Genomic DNA, 13878 nt, shown 5'->3' with positions numbered 1-13878 from the left:
TATAAAGCAAAAACAAAAAAAAGTATTTGGCTTGAGGAATGCCCTATTAACTATAGGAAAGGAACACAATTATGCAATGAGTAAAAGTTCATCTCGGATCCACTTTAAGGACCACGGGCTTAAACCCCCCTAGAGACCAGGCCATTTTTTACAAAATAGGCTACTTCAGTTTTAAAGGGACTCCGAGCTCATAAAAAAAATGAAAGTTGTACTCACCTAGGGCTTTCTCCAGCCCAGTGCTGGTCGGGAGGTCCCACGACGGCGTCCTGGCTCTTCTTCTCCCCGCTCCGGAATGGCTGACAGGCCGCAGCCCGGGCGACACTCAGCAGAGTGTCGGGCTGCTCCTTCCGCATATGACGCGGATTACGTCACACGCCGTCCGCCTCGCGTCATCACGTCGGCCGGCGTGAAAGTACTGCGCGATTAAAGCGCGCATGCGCCGTACTGCCACGCCGGCCGCCGTGATGACGCGAGGCGGCCCGCGTGGCAGTACGGCGCATGCGCGCTTTAATCGCGCATGCTGAGTGTCGCCCGGGCTGCGGCCTGTCAGCCATTCCGGAGCGGGGAGAAGGAGAAGAGCCAGGACGCCGTCGTGGGACCTCCCGACCAGCACTGGGCTGGAGAAAGCCCCAGGTGAGTACAACTTTCATTTTTTTTTATGAGCTCGGAGTCACTTTAAGGCCTCGCTGCAGGGCCATACAACTCAGCCCACAAGTGATTCCCACCCCCATTTTCTGCCCACCAACAGAGATTTCTGTTGGTGGGCTATGATCGCTCCCAGGTTGTGTTTTTTTTTAATAAATATTAATTCTATTTATTTTTAAATATTTTTTATTTATTTACTAACCCTCCCTCCCGTCGAAAGCCTATGACAGCGATCGGCTGTCATAGGCTTCAGCCAATGAGAGCCGATTACTCTCCTGTAACCACCATCTATGACAGCCGGGTCATAGTTGGTGGTTTCGCCGTCTAAGAGTCTCCTAGCGGCGATCGCCGATGGAAGCCTGATGATGGAGCGGAGTCGTCATCCAAGCTGAGATGCGCGCGCAATCTCCTGCAAATCCCCACCCAAGAACTTTACGCCGATCGGCAGTCCTGAGGCTGCCGCCACGGTCACGTCCTGCGCCGTGATGTGGTCGGCTAGTAGTTAAACAGGGTAGGGGGGGCAGTTTCTTAATGATTGCCACTATTCAAAGCCCACATAGAGGGGAGCATTAACAGTAAAGAAGTAATACAGCAGATGAAGGTGGGCCCTTCTGGTCCAGGGGCCATGGTGCGGTCACAACTTCTGCATTCTTAATTCCTACACCGCTGTCAAGGCCATTCCAAAAACATGCTGATAAGTTAATTGGTGTCCCACTCCCCAAAATTGGTGTTAAGCCTCGTAGACAAGTACAAGAACTGTCGCCTGGCAGTAATCTGGTCTCAATTCCTCTGGGCAACTGTTTGAGTCATGTCTGAACAGAGGCATCACTAGCCAGCAGCTTTCAAGCATTCTGTAGCCATGAAGGGGGAGGAGAGCTGACAGCGTGACATGGAGCAGACAGTTGCTGTAGGCTGAGATGATTGCCAAGGGGTATTGCTCGCATTGAGGGGGAATAGGGGTCGCAGCACACAAGCTGTATTTCAACAAAGGCTGACCATAACCTTCCTAGAACTGTCTAGTGTGTGTACAAGACTTTAGGTTCTGTAGGACATTATGCTGGGAATACACGGTTCGTTTTAAACAGTGTATCGAGCCGTTCGATAGATTCTGGTGCGTTCCCGCGGCCGCTCTGAATCGATTCCCGCTCGTCCCCGCAGGCGACTTCTTATCTTTGTTTTTTACTATTGTACTGCCGGCGGTATCGAGCGGGAAATTGATCCGGCGGGGTATCGGACAGGACGGAAATTATCAATCGAGCCATCAGCGGCTCGGTTACACTGTTCAAAACGAACCGTGTATTCCCAGCATTAGGCTATGACTGTGGAAGGGATTAGATTGAGTACCTCTGAGGACAAGGACTACGTAATAATAATCATGTGACACCTACTATTGCCTTCCATTATTAGCCATGCTGCTAGCTTTACAATATCAGTGAAGATGTAGTTCAGAAATGAGAAGACCTGCTAATGCTCTATATGGTAAGCCTTGCCTCACAGGTATGGGACCGAGACAGGACATGGATGGGACAGGACAGCTCGCTGTATATACTGTAGCTACTGGCTGTGTGACCAGTGACCCGCTCTCTGTATATACTATAATTACTGTCTGTGTGACCAGTGACCCGCTCTCTGTATATACTGTAGCTACTGTCTGTATGACCAGTGACCCGCTCTCTGTATATACTGTAGCTACAGTCTGTGTGACCAGTGACCCGCTCACTGTATATACTGTAGCTACTGTCTGTGTGACCAGCTCTCTGTATATACTGTAGCTACTGTCTGTATGACCAGTGACCCACTCTCTGTATATACTGTAACTACTGTGTGTGACCAGTGACCCGCTCTCTGTATATACTGTAACTACTGTGTGTGACCAGTGACCTGCTCACTGTATATACTGTAGCTACAGTCTGTGTGACCAGTGACCCGCTCACTGTATATACTGTAGCTACAGTCTGTGTGACCAGCTCTCTGTATATACTGTAACCACTGTCTGTATGACCAGTGACCCGCTCACTGTATATACTGTAGCTACAGTCTGTGTGACCAGTGACCCGCTCTCTGTATATACTGTAACTACTGTCTGTGTGACCAGTGACCCGCTCACTGTATATACTGTAGCTACAGTCTGTGTGACCAGTGACCCGCTCTCTGTATATACTGTAACTACTGTCTGTGTGACCAGTGACCCGCTCTCTGTATATACTAGAACTACTGTCTGTGTGACCAGCTCTCTGTATATACTGTAGCTACTGTCTGTGTGACCAGTGACCCGCTCTCTGTATATACTGTAACTACTGTCTGTGTGACCAGTGACCCGCTCTCTGTATATACTATAACTACTGTCTGTGTGACCAGTGACCCGCTCTCTGTATATACTATAACTACTGTCTGTGTGACCAGTGACCCGCTCTGTGTATACTGTAGCTACTGTCTGTGTGACCAGTGACCCACTCTCAGTATATACTGTAACTACTGTGTGTGACCAGTGACCTGCTCACTGTATATACTGTAGCTACTAGCTACTGTCTGTATGACCAGTGACCCACTCTATATACTGTAGCTACTGTCTGTGTGACCAGTGACCCACTCTCAGTATATACTGTAACTACTGTGTGTGACCAGTGACCTGCTCACTGTATATACTGTAGCTACTGTCTGTATATACTGTAGCTACTGTCTGTATGACCAGTGACCTGCTCACTGTATATACTGTAGCTACTGTCTGTATGACCAGTGACCCACTCTATATACTGTAGCTACTGTCTGTCTGACCAATGACTCTCTCGCTGTATATACTGTAGCTACTGTCTGTATGACCAGTGACCTACTGTAAGAAACTGATACTGCTAAAAATATGGTGTCAACAATCGGGGCCGGATTTCTGGGCACGCCCCCAAGGCCGGTGACTAGGGCGGAGACTTCATTATCACTTCAAGAGTCGGGAGCTGCTCAACGCAACGCAATGCAATGCAGTACAGCACGCACACTTGCATACGTTCTCTAAAGATGCCTGTCATAAACAAAGAGAACACACTCACTGCTCTTTTAAAGCTCCCTATCAGCTGGAGCTTCGTTATCTGCTTGCAGGCTGCACGGGCTCTCTCTCTCCCTCCTTGCCGTTATTCGACACTGTAGTGTGGCAGGGAAAAGTGTTGTGCATCTGCAGGGACCCCGCCTCCCAGAACGGCACAGGATAGAAGCAGAAGCACAGCCAGAAGGAGTGATAGCAGCTTGTTCTCCAGCACCAGAGAGTGCAGTGCAGGAAGTGTGCAGAGGAAAATGAACAGTAGTTTGCAAAGGTACCACAAGTGCTAATAGTTTTTAATTGGTTTTCTTAATGAAGTCACAGAACTCTGTGATAAGTGAAATATGTGCTGCAATCCTTCCTCTGAGGTGCTGGCCACCATCTTATCAAGCTTATATTGTTTTTGTGCTCTCTTGAAAATTATGACTGCCATTTGGGTAACCCTCTAAAATTAAAAAGAAAAACAAAGTGTCTATATCAGGGGCGTAACTAGGCCCCACCGGGCTCCCCTGCAGAATTTCAGAGCGGAGATTATGCGGTGGAACGCAAGGTAGGTAGGTATCTGCCCACACTATAACTTTAACTGGAGGGGAGCGCAGAGAGGAGAGCCCCGAGGAGAGGGGAGGGAACTTCCCCTCTCCCCACCGACTGTGGCCAAGGCTTTCCCCTCATGCTGCCACCCCTCCAGCTCCCACAAAACGGCCCCGAGCGGCGCAGGGGCTGCAGGGCCTATTGGTACGCCAGTGGTCTATATGTTATATAAAACTGAACTTGTGCAGAAATCCTGAAGATACTATTGTGTATGCTAGTAATTTGGAATTGGGCTGTGTGGATTTCTGGTAGAGGCAGTGAGAGAAGCAGGGGGATAAAGGATGGTTCAGATGGCCTTCTGCGGGACAGCTGGCGGCGACTCTAGTCAGTGCTAAATGCTTTTCTGCTACCAAGCAGGAAAGCGCTCAGCATTGGTTCGAAGCGATTCGTTGTGGTGTTGTGTTTTGAGCAGCTAGGGGGACATGGAAAAACATGAACGCACCTGACGCTGCATGCTACATGTAACATTCAGGACAAGACAACGGGATCTGCGGCGTTTATTCGAACCAAGGCAAAAAGCTGTAACTGTCATTTAAAAAATCATACGAACTCCTTGCAGATAGTGCCCTGGCTGGCAATCAAACCAGGGACCCAGCGCTCCATGTGAGAGTGCTAACCATTACGCCACCATGCTACCCCATGGTTATAGTCTAATGTGCTATCATATTATGATTATGTATTTATATAGCACTGACATTTCCTGCAGCACTTTACAGAGTACATAGTCATGTCACTGACTGTCCTCAGAGGAGCTCACAATCTAATCCTACCATAGCCATAGTGTAATGTCCTACCATATTATTATTATTATGTATTTATATAGCACTAACATCTCCCGCAGCACTTTACAGAGTACATAGTCATGTCACTGACTGTCCTCAGAGGAGCTTACAATCTAATATCCTACCATAGTCATAGTCTAATGTCCTACCATATTACTATTATGTATTTACTGTATATAGTACTGACATCTTCTGCAGCACTTTACAGAGTACATAGTGATGTCTCTGAATGTTCTCAGTTAATTAAATAACCCTAATCTTGTGATCAGTAACCCTAATCCCTTTTGCCATTATTCTACTCTCAAATTCCTAGCCTGACCATACATTTCCCAAGTGCCTAGCCTTGTTACTTTTACCATGCATTATCTCCTTTTTTTCAGAAATGACTAACACAGATCTACTAGTTTCTCTAACTTCCCCATATTCCTATGTCCGATAACCCTAAAGGTCCGTACACACGCCGGACTTTAGGCAACGACGGGTCCGTCGTTGCCTCCCGCTGGGTGGGCGTGCCAGCGACAGTCCGGCGTGTGTACGCTCTGTCGTCAGACTGATACGGCTGTTTCTGAGCGATCCGCCGGGCGGATCGCTCAGAAACAGCCATATCAGTCTGACGACAGAGCGTACACACGCCGGACTGTCGCTGGCACGCCCACCCAGCGGGAGGCAACGACGGACCCGTCGTTGCCTAAAGTCCGGCGTGTGTACGGACCTTAACACCGCTGGTGGTGCCGGGCGGTTGGGGATAGTGGGCCTTGGGCGGTAAAAGTACAAATCCGGCCCTGTCAACAATGGGATATTAACCTCCCTGGCGGTCAATTAAATCCGCCAGAGAGGCAGCGCAGCACTTTTTTTTTGTTTATTTAAATCATGTAGCTAGCCTAGCGCTAGCTACATGATAGCCGCAGAGCAGCGGCATCCCCCTACCCTCTCCGACCGCCTCCGGCGATCAGGCGCATCAGGAAATCCCGTTCTAAACGGGATTTCCATGAGGGCTTCCCCTGTCGCCATGGCGACAGGCGCAATAACGTCACCGACGTCGTGACGTCACAGGAAGTCCCGATCCACCAGTCAGCGCTGCCTGGCACTGATTGGCCAGGCAGCGCATGGGGTCTCAGGGGGGCACCCTCTAACACGGCGGGTAGCGGCAAATCGGCGCGGAGCGGCGGCGATCGTAAGTAACACACAGCTAGCAAAGTGCTAGCTGCGTGTATAAAAAAAAATATGCAAATCGGCCCAGCAGGGCCTGGGAAATCCTCTGCAGCAGCTTACCTCGTGTCCAGCACGGGGTTACCGCTAAGAAGGTTATTAAATATCTATTTCTAGTAAGTTCTAGGTGGCCATCCAGCAAAGGAATACATATCAACAACCGTATAAATAAAGTTTATATTGCTCGTGATATTTGTGATGAAGGTACAGACACTGATGAACTACAGAAAGCAACAAGTACAGAGCAGTTCAACAATGTAAAGCATTAACCATAGAAAACAATACCCACAATGCATGCATTAATATTTAACCTGAATGCAGCTTTTCAATATCTCCTAAAACACAGCCCACAATACACAGACCCATAACATCTTACTACAGACAGGAGAACAGCCAGCAGCCCAAACAGCAGGCAAACGTCCCCAAAAGCACATGGTCAGAGAACCTCACCCCCTCTGCACACCTAATTTCCTTTGTAGGAGCCTCAGTGATTGGCTGATGCTTTTCAGCAGATTCAAATTCATTGGCAGGAAGTGAAGGCTTTTGTCAGAAGAGATGGGAAGTCCGGATCTTTTCAAGGATTCAGATGATTCTAATCGGATCATTGAAAAGATCCGGATCTTTGAAACAAATCTTTGAATCATTTTACTAGGGAAGCAGACTGCAGGTGAAATGACTAGCAGGACAGGATTTTCCCTGCACTGTACATTCTGTTCAAGCCTGGCTGCAAGTAAAGCAAGCTATGTGTCAACTTCACAGATATATTTTACTTTTAGTTCTGTTTTAAAGGACTCACAAGGCCAAATAGTAAAAAAAAAAGTTAAATACCTGCATGATATTTTAATGCACGGAGGACGTCCTCCGTGCCGTTCCGCCAGGTCCCCGCTGCTCAATAGCCCCCCGGGCCGGCTCCCGACCCCACAGCCCGGGTCGGGCTCTCCTGCCTCTACTAAAATGACCGCTTGAGCCGGCCGCGGCTGCGCAGTCTGCACAGACGCGAGTGCGGCTGCGCAGCTCTAGGGCCTCCCCCCAATCCACGCTACAGGAGACAGCCTGTAGATGGTGTCCTCCGTGCATTAAAATATCATGCCGGTATTTAACTTTTTTTTACTATTTGGCCTTGTGAGTCCTTTAAGACATGATATGTGGACTCGTGCAGGATGTGAACTCGTGCAGGATGTTGACTCGTGCGGTGCACAGTGAGGGGTGCAGCAGAGTGAGGAGTGCTGGGTGCACAGTGAGGGGTGCAGCAGAGTTAGGGGTGTTGCGGTGCACAGTGAGGGGTGCAGAAGAGGGAGGAGTGCTGGGTACACAGTCAGGGGTGCAGCAGAGTGAGAGGTGTTGGGGGGCACAGTGAGGGGTGCAGCAGAGTGAGAGGTGTTGGGGGGCACAGTGAGGGGTGCAGCAGAGTGAGAGGTGTTGGGGGCAGTGAGGGGTGCAGCAGAGTGAAAAGTGCTGGGTGCACAGTCAGGGGTGCAGCAGAGTGAGAGGTGTTGGGGGGCACAGTGAGAGGTGCAGCAGAGTGAGAGGTGTTGGGGGGCACAGTGAGGGGTGCAGCAGAGTGAGAGGTGTTGGGGGGCAGTGAGGGGTGCAGCAGAGTGAGAGGTGTTGGGGTGCAGTGAGGGGTGCAGCAGAGTGAGAGGTGTTGGGGTGCAGTGAGGGGTGCAGCAGAGTGAGGAGTGCTGGGTGCACAGTCAGGGGTGCAGCAGAGTGAGAGGTGTTGGGGGGTGCAGCAGAGTGAGAGGTGTTGGGGTGCATGGAGGGGTGCAGCAGAGTGAGGGGTGTTGGGGGGCACAGTGAGGGGTGCTGCAGAGTGAGAGGTGTTGGGGTGCAGTGAGGGGTGCTGCAGAGTGAGAGATGTTGGGGGGCACAGTGAGGGGTGCAGCAGAGTGAGGAGTGCTGGGTGCACAGTGAGGGGTGCAGCAGAGTTAGGGGTGTTGCGGTGCACAGTGAGGGGTGCAGAAGAGGGAGGAGTGCTGGGTACACAGTCAGGGGTGCAGCAGAGTGAGAGGTGTTGGGGGGCAAAGTGAGGGGTGCAGCAGAGTGAGAGGTGTTGGGGGGCACAGTGAGGGGTGCAGCAGAGTGAGAGGTGTTGGGGGCAGTGAGGGGTGCAGCAGAGTGAAAAGTGCTGGGTGCACAGTCAGGGGTGCAGCAGAGTGAGAGGTGTTGGGGGGCACAGTGAGAGGTGCAGCAGAGTGAGAGGTGTTGGGGGGCACAGTGAGGGGTGCAGCAGAGTGAGAGGTGTTGGGGGGCAGTGAGGGGTGCAGCAGAGTGAGAGGTGTTGGGGTGCAGTGAGGGGTGCAGCAGAGTGAGAGGTGTTGGGGTGCAGTGAGGGGTGCAGCAGAGTGAGGAGTGCTGGGTGCACAGTCAGGGGTGCAGCAGAGTGAGAGGTGTTGGGGGGTGCAGCAGAGTGAGAGGTGTTGGGGTGCATGGAGGGGTGCAACAGAGTGAGGGGTGTTGGGGGGCACAGTGAGGGGTGCTGCAGAGTGAGAGGTGTTGGGGTGCAGTGAGGGGTGCTGCAGAGTGAGAGATGTTGGGGTGCACAGTGAGGGGTGCAGCAGAGTGAGAGGTGTTGGGGTGCACAGTCAGGGGTGCAGCAGAGTGAGAGGTGTTGGGGGGCACAGTGAGGGGTGCAGCAGAGTGAGAGGTGTTGGGGGGCAGTGAGGGGTGCAGCAGAGTGAGAAGTGTTGGGGTGCAGTGAGGGGTGCAGCAGAGTGAGAAGTGTTGGGGTGCAGTGAGGGGTGCAGCAGAGTGAGGAGTGCTGGGTGCACAGTCAGGGGTGCAGCAGAGTGAGAGGTGTTGGGGGGTACAGTGAGGGGTGCAGCAGAGTGAGAGGTGTTGGGGTGCATGGAGGGGTGCAGCAGAGTGAGGAGTGCTGGGTGCACAGTCAGGGGTGCAGCAGAGTGAGAGGTGTTGGGGGGCACAGTGAGGGGTGCAGCAGAGTGAGAGGTGTTGGGGTGCATGGAGGGGTGCAGCAGAGTGAGGAGTGCTGGGTGCACAGTAAGGGGTGCAGCAGAGTGAGAGGTGTTGGGGGGCACAGTGAGAGGTGCAGAAGAGTGAGAGGTGTTGGGGGGCACAGTGAGGGGTGCAGCAGAGTGAGAGGTGTTGGGGGGCAGTGAGGGGTGCTGCAGAGTGAGAGGTGTTGGGGGGCACAGTGAGGGGTGCAGCAGAGTGAGAGGTGTTGGGGTGCATGGAGGGGTGCAGCAGAGTGAGGAGTGCTGGGTGCACAGTCAGGGGTGCAGCAGAGTGAGAGGTGTTGGGGGGCACAGTGAGGGGTGCAGCAGAGTGAGGGGTGCAGCAGAGTGAGAGGTGTTGGGGTGCACAGTGAGGGGTGCAGAAGAGTGAGGAGTGCTGGGTACACAGTCAGGGGTGCAGCAGAGTGAGAGGTGTTGGGGCAGTGAGGGGTGCAGCAGAGTGAGAGGTGTTGGGGTGCAGTGAGGGTGCAGCAGAGAGAGGTGTTGGGGTGCAGTGAGGGGTGCAGCAGAGTGAGGGGTGCTGTGTGCACAGTCAGGGGTGCAGCAGAGTGAGAGGTGTTGGGGGGCACAGTGAGGTGTGCTGCAGAGTGAGAGGTGTTGGGGGGCACAGTGAGGGGTGCAGCAGAGTGAGAGGTGTTGGGGTGCATGGAGGGGTGCAGCAGAGTGAGGAGTGCTGGGTGCACAGTCAGGGGTGCAGCAGAGTGAGAGGTGTTGGGGGGCACAGTGAGGGGTGCAGCAGAGTGAGGGGTGCAGCAGAGTGAGAGGTGTTGGGGTGCACAGTGAGGGGTGCAGAAGAGTGAGGAGTGCTGGGTACACAGTCAGGGGTGCAGCAGAGTGAGAGGTGTTGGGGCAGTGAGGGGTGCAGCAGAGTGAGAGGTGTTGGGGTGCAGTGAGGGTGCAGCAGAGAGAGGTGTTGGGGTGCAGTGAGGGGTGCAGCAGAGTGAGGGGTGCTGTGTGCACAGTCAGGGGTGCAGCAGAGTGAGAGGTGTTGGGGGGCACAGTGAGGTGTGCAGCAGAGTGAGAGGTGTTGGGGTGCATGGAGGGGTGCAGCAGAGTGAGGAGTGCTGGGTGCACAGTCAGGGGTGCAGCAGAGTGAGGGGTGTTGCGGTGCACAGTGAGGGGTGTAGAAGAGTGAGGAATGCTGGGTGCACAGTCAGGGGTGCAACCAGCCACATTAATTGTAATTTCTGTTAATCCGTGGCAAAAATGTATCGATCTGTGGCAAAAATCTATGCGTGTATGGCCATCCTAATACTTTCTCTTAATTTTATCCCTATTTACATAATCCCTATCCTAACCCTTAATTGTCCAAGTGCTAATTTCCCCTAACCCACTCCATATTGGATACTTTGACCTAACTATAAGGGCTTGTTTCCACTGTTGCGACGCGATTTCGCCGGCATTCCGACGCTTGTAAAAACGCATGCGGATGCGTTTCCGCATGCGTTTTTACCCGCGATTTCTCGTGCGATTTCGCATGGCAGGGTGCCATGCGAAATTAACCATGACACTGCCAGGGCAAAATAAAATTGAAAAAGGTGCGAAATCGCGGGTAAAAACGCATGTAACAAACGCATGCGTTTTTACTATTAACCTCCTTGGCGGTAACCCCGTGTGTGACACGGGGTAAGCCGCCGGAGGGTGCCGCTCAGGCCCTGCTGGGCCGATTTTAATAATTTTTTTTTTGCTGGACGCAGCTAGCACTTTGCTAGCTGCGCCAGCACTCTGATCGCCGCCGGCCCCTTTGCGATCGCCGCTATCTGCTGCGGCGCGGGCCCCCCCCCCTCCAGACCCCAGCGCTGCCTGGCCAATCAGTGCCAGGCAGCGCCGAGGGGTGGCCCGGGACTCCCAATGACGTCCCGACGTCAGTGACGTCGGTGACGTCATCCCGCCCCGTCGCCATGGCGACGGGGGAAGCCCTCCAGGAAATCCCGTTCTATGAACGGGATTTCCTGATCGGAGATCGCCGAAGGCGATCGAAGCGGGCGGGGGGGTGCCGCTCAGCAGCGGCTATCATGTAGCGAGCCCTCGGCTCGCTACATGATTAAAAAAATTTTTTTTTTAAAAAAACCTGCTGCGCTCCCTCCTGGCGGTATTTTTCATACCGCCAAGGAGGTTAAATACATTAGCGGCGATTCGCATGCATTCCACTCACAGGCGAATTCGTTGGCTCTTTTGTGCGTTTTTTTACCGCTGAAAAAACGCACCTCAACAACGCTACAGTGGAAACAGGCCCATCCACTTGCATTACATGTGCGAATCTGCATGCGTTGGACGCATGCAGATTCGCGATAGTGGAAACGAGCCCTAACTCCTTCCCACAATGCCTAAAGCTTTAGGCTTTAGGCATTTTTTGATTTGAAATGCTCTTACTAGTGTAAGGCCTCTTTTCCACGGACAGTTGATAGGCAGTGAATTGTCTCTCAACTGTTTGCTGCTGCCTGGAAACTGCTTGCTGAGCACACAGTTCAACTGCCTGTGGAAAAGAGGCCTAATGCTGAGGTGAAAAATAAATGAGAACTACTTACCTGGGGCTTCCTCCAGCCCTTGGCAGCCAATCTGTCCCTCGCCGCAGCTCCAGTGTCCCGGGATCTCCTCCATTTGAGATGCAGACCTCGTCAGCTTGGGATCTTCTGCTCCTGTGCAGCTTGTCGTCACGTGGACTGGAGTGTTCTGCGCAGGTGCAGTACTTCTGCGTCTGTGCAAAACACTCCAGGCAACAAGAGCGCAATTTCACATAACAGATATCCCTACCCTAACTTTGAAACCTTGAGCTCATGTTTGAAGAATTTCACCCGACAGGGATCGGTATACTACCACCCGGTGACAATCTAGGCTGACCTGACCCTATACAGTGGTATCTCTACCCTGCAGGCTAGCAAGTTCTGTTGCTATGTGGGTGGGGGTGGTCAGGGGAAGGTGGCTGAAGGGTCAACAGAGCAGAGCAGTTGTGACAGTGGGTGAGGTGAGTAGGGAGGACAAAGCTCTTGGCTGTTGCTCGGCTGAAGCAATCTGACAGGTGGATACTCACTCTTCTAGGGCCTACCTCCTTTGCGCTCCAGGCATCTTATTTCAAAAACCAGTACAGTACGTAGCTCTGAACCTACTGTAGGACCACTAGACCTCCAGGAAAAGCCATGTGGGTAAGGGGGAAACATTAGACCACCACCAGGGAATACTGTGAGGGATTTAGTGGGACACCCAGGAAGAGCTATGTGAGTGGACCACAAGACGACCAGGGAATATTGTTGGGGGGAAACACTACACCACCAGGGAAAGTTATATGGGGATTAGGGGACATTAGACCGCCAAGGAATACTATAAGAGAGGAGGGGGAACACTGGACTGCCAGGGAATACTGTGGTGGGGGGTGCTAGACCACCAGAGAATACTGGGCATTTAAGGGGGTACTCTGCCTACTTTTGTTTGGTGCATTCCGTGGGAAGCACTGCTATTTTGACCATTAGGCTACTGTCCAAGTGACCAGCGACCTGCAATGATACGATACTTCAGTCGTAACTTTGTATGCATACAAAATGCAAGGGCATCAGCAAAATAATGAAAATCGCAGGAACCCTTTTATACTGGTGTGATCCAATAGCGATCTGCCTGATGTCAAAAGTCCTGTATGCTAATTTTTGTCTACCTTTCTCCCTGTATTTCTAGCATCAGGTAAAAATGACAAAACACAATCAAAGGAAAATTGCAACAAAATCACATTTTAAAAATCACAAAGCAACCGCATTGAGTTTGCAATGGCATTTTGCGATTTGCAATATAAAAGAGCCCTTTAGACCAGTTCCACAAGTAGCATAGATAGACACTTTTGAACTACTACAGTTTTCTGTGAAGAGGTTTCTATGTACTACAAACCGACAGACAGTTTTCACCCCAAGCACATAAAGAACTCCATAATTTACAGCCAGGCAATCAGATGCAATCAGATATGTTCTGACAGAGATAATTGCTGAAAGATACCACACTGTACTGCACATTTCTGTAAAGAAGCAACGAAACGAACTCACCGCGCAGCGTGAGGAGGCCCCTCTCCTCTCAGTGAGGAATCTAGCTGGAGAAACCAGATTTATTTATTTTTCATGATCAGCCCGCCCCGCATCAGGCAATGACTCAGCACTGTCTGCTTTCAGGAAGCCAGCATTATCGGGACTATGGGGAAGGATGAAAATACTGTATATGTCCTCTACAAGAAGGACTGCACAACAGACACAAGAGGGCGGAGTCGGCTAATATGTAGTATTCATATCTGTAGTATGGCAAGACCTGCCTAACATACAGTAATATAGTGTACATTGCTCAAGACAGTGTATATAAAAGCAGGGCCGGGCCGGGTCGAGGCATAGGCTGGAGAGGCTCCAGCCTCAGGGCGCAGTGTAGGAGGGGGCGCAGAATTCATTCAGCTGTCATTCCTAATTGTGTTTGAAGCAGAAAGAAATAAGAAAAGGGGATACATGGCAGTGACTGCAAGCCAGATAACTAGATATTAAGGTGTTGGGGAGGTTGTGGGCCCTGTGGCGCCTCTTAGTCTAATAGCAATCAGTGTGTGACAGCTGGGGTGGGAGGGATGGAGGGGCGCACTTTGGTGTCTCAGCCTTGGGTGCTGGAGGACCTTGTCCTGGCTCTGTATAAA

The 13878-nt window shown here is 51.7% G+C and overlaps 1 protein-coding gene across 3 annotated transcripts in view; it reads right to left on the bottom strand.

The window, feature by feature from the left end:
- Positions 1 to 13388, bottom strand: part of LOC137555581 (catechol O-methyltransferase-like) — a 28946-nt gene extending 15558 nt beyond the window's left edge. Inside the window, exon 1 of one of the 3 annotated variants that reach the window (XM_068271578.1) lies at positions 13256 to 13388. The gene's annotated coding sequence lies outside the window, so the exon portion shown is untranslated. Of the gene's footprint in view, positions 1 to 3686; positions 3790 to 6631; positions 6650 to 13255 lie in introns of those variants that run through there. The other 2 variants (XM_068271581.1, XM_068271579.1) reach the window with 2 other exon arrangements.
- Positions 13389 to 13878: the final 490 nt, after the last annotated feature.

The sequence above is a fragment of the Hyperolius riggenbachi genome, chromosome 1 (genome assembly GCF_040937935.1).
Source record: "Hyperolius riggenbachi isolate aHypRig1 chromosome 1, aHypRig1.pri, whole genome shotgun sequence".
In the NCBI taxonomy this organism is placed as follows: domain Eukaryota; kingdom Metazoa; phylum Chordata; class Amphibia; order Anura; family Hyperoliidae; genus Hyperolius; species Hyperolius riggenbachi.
Note: the sequence above shows the minus strand (reverse complement) of the source record. Positions and strands in the feature narration are given on the sequence as shown.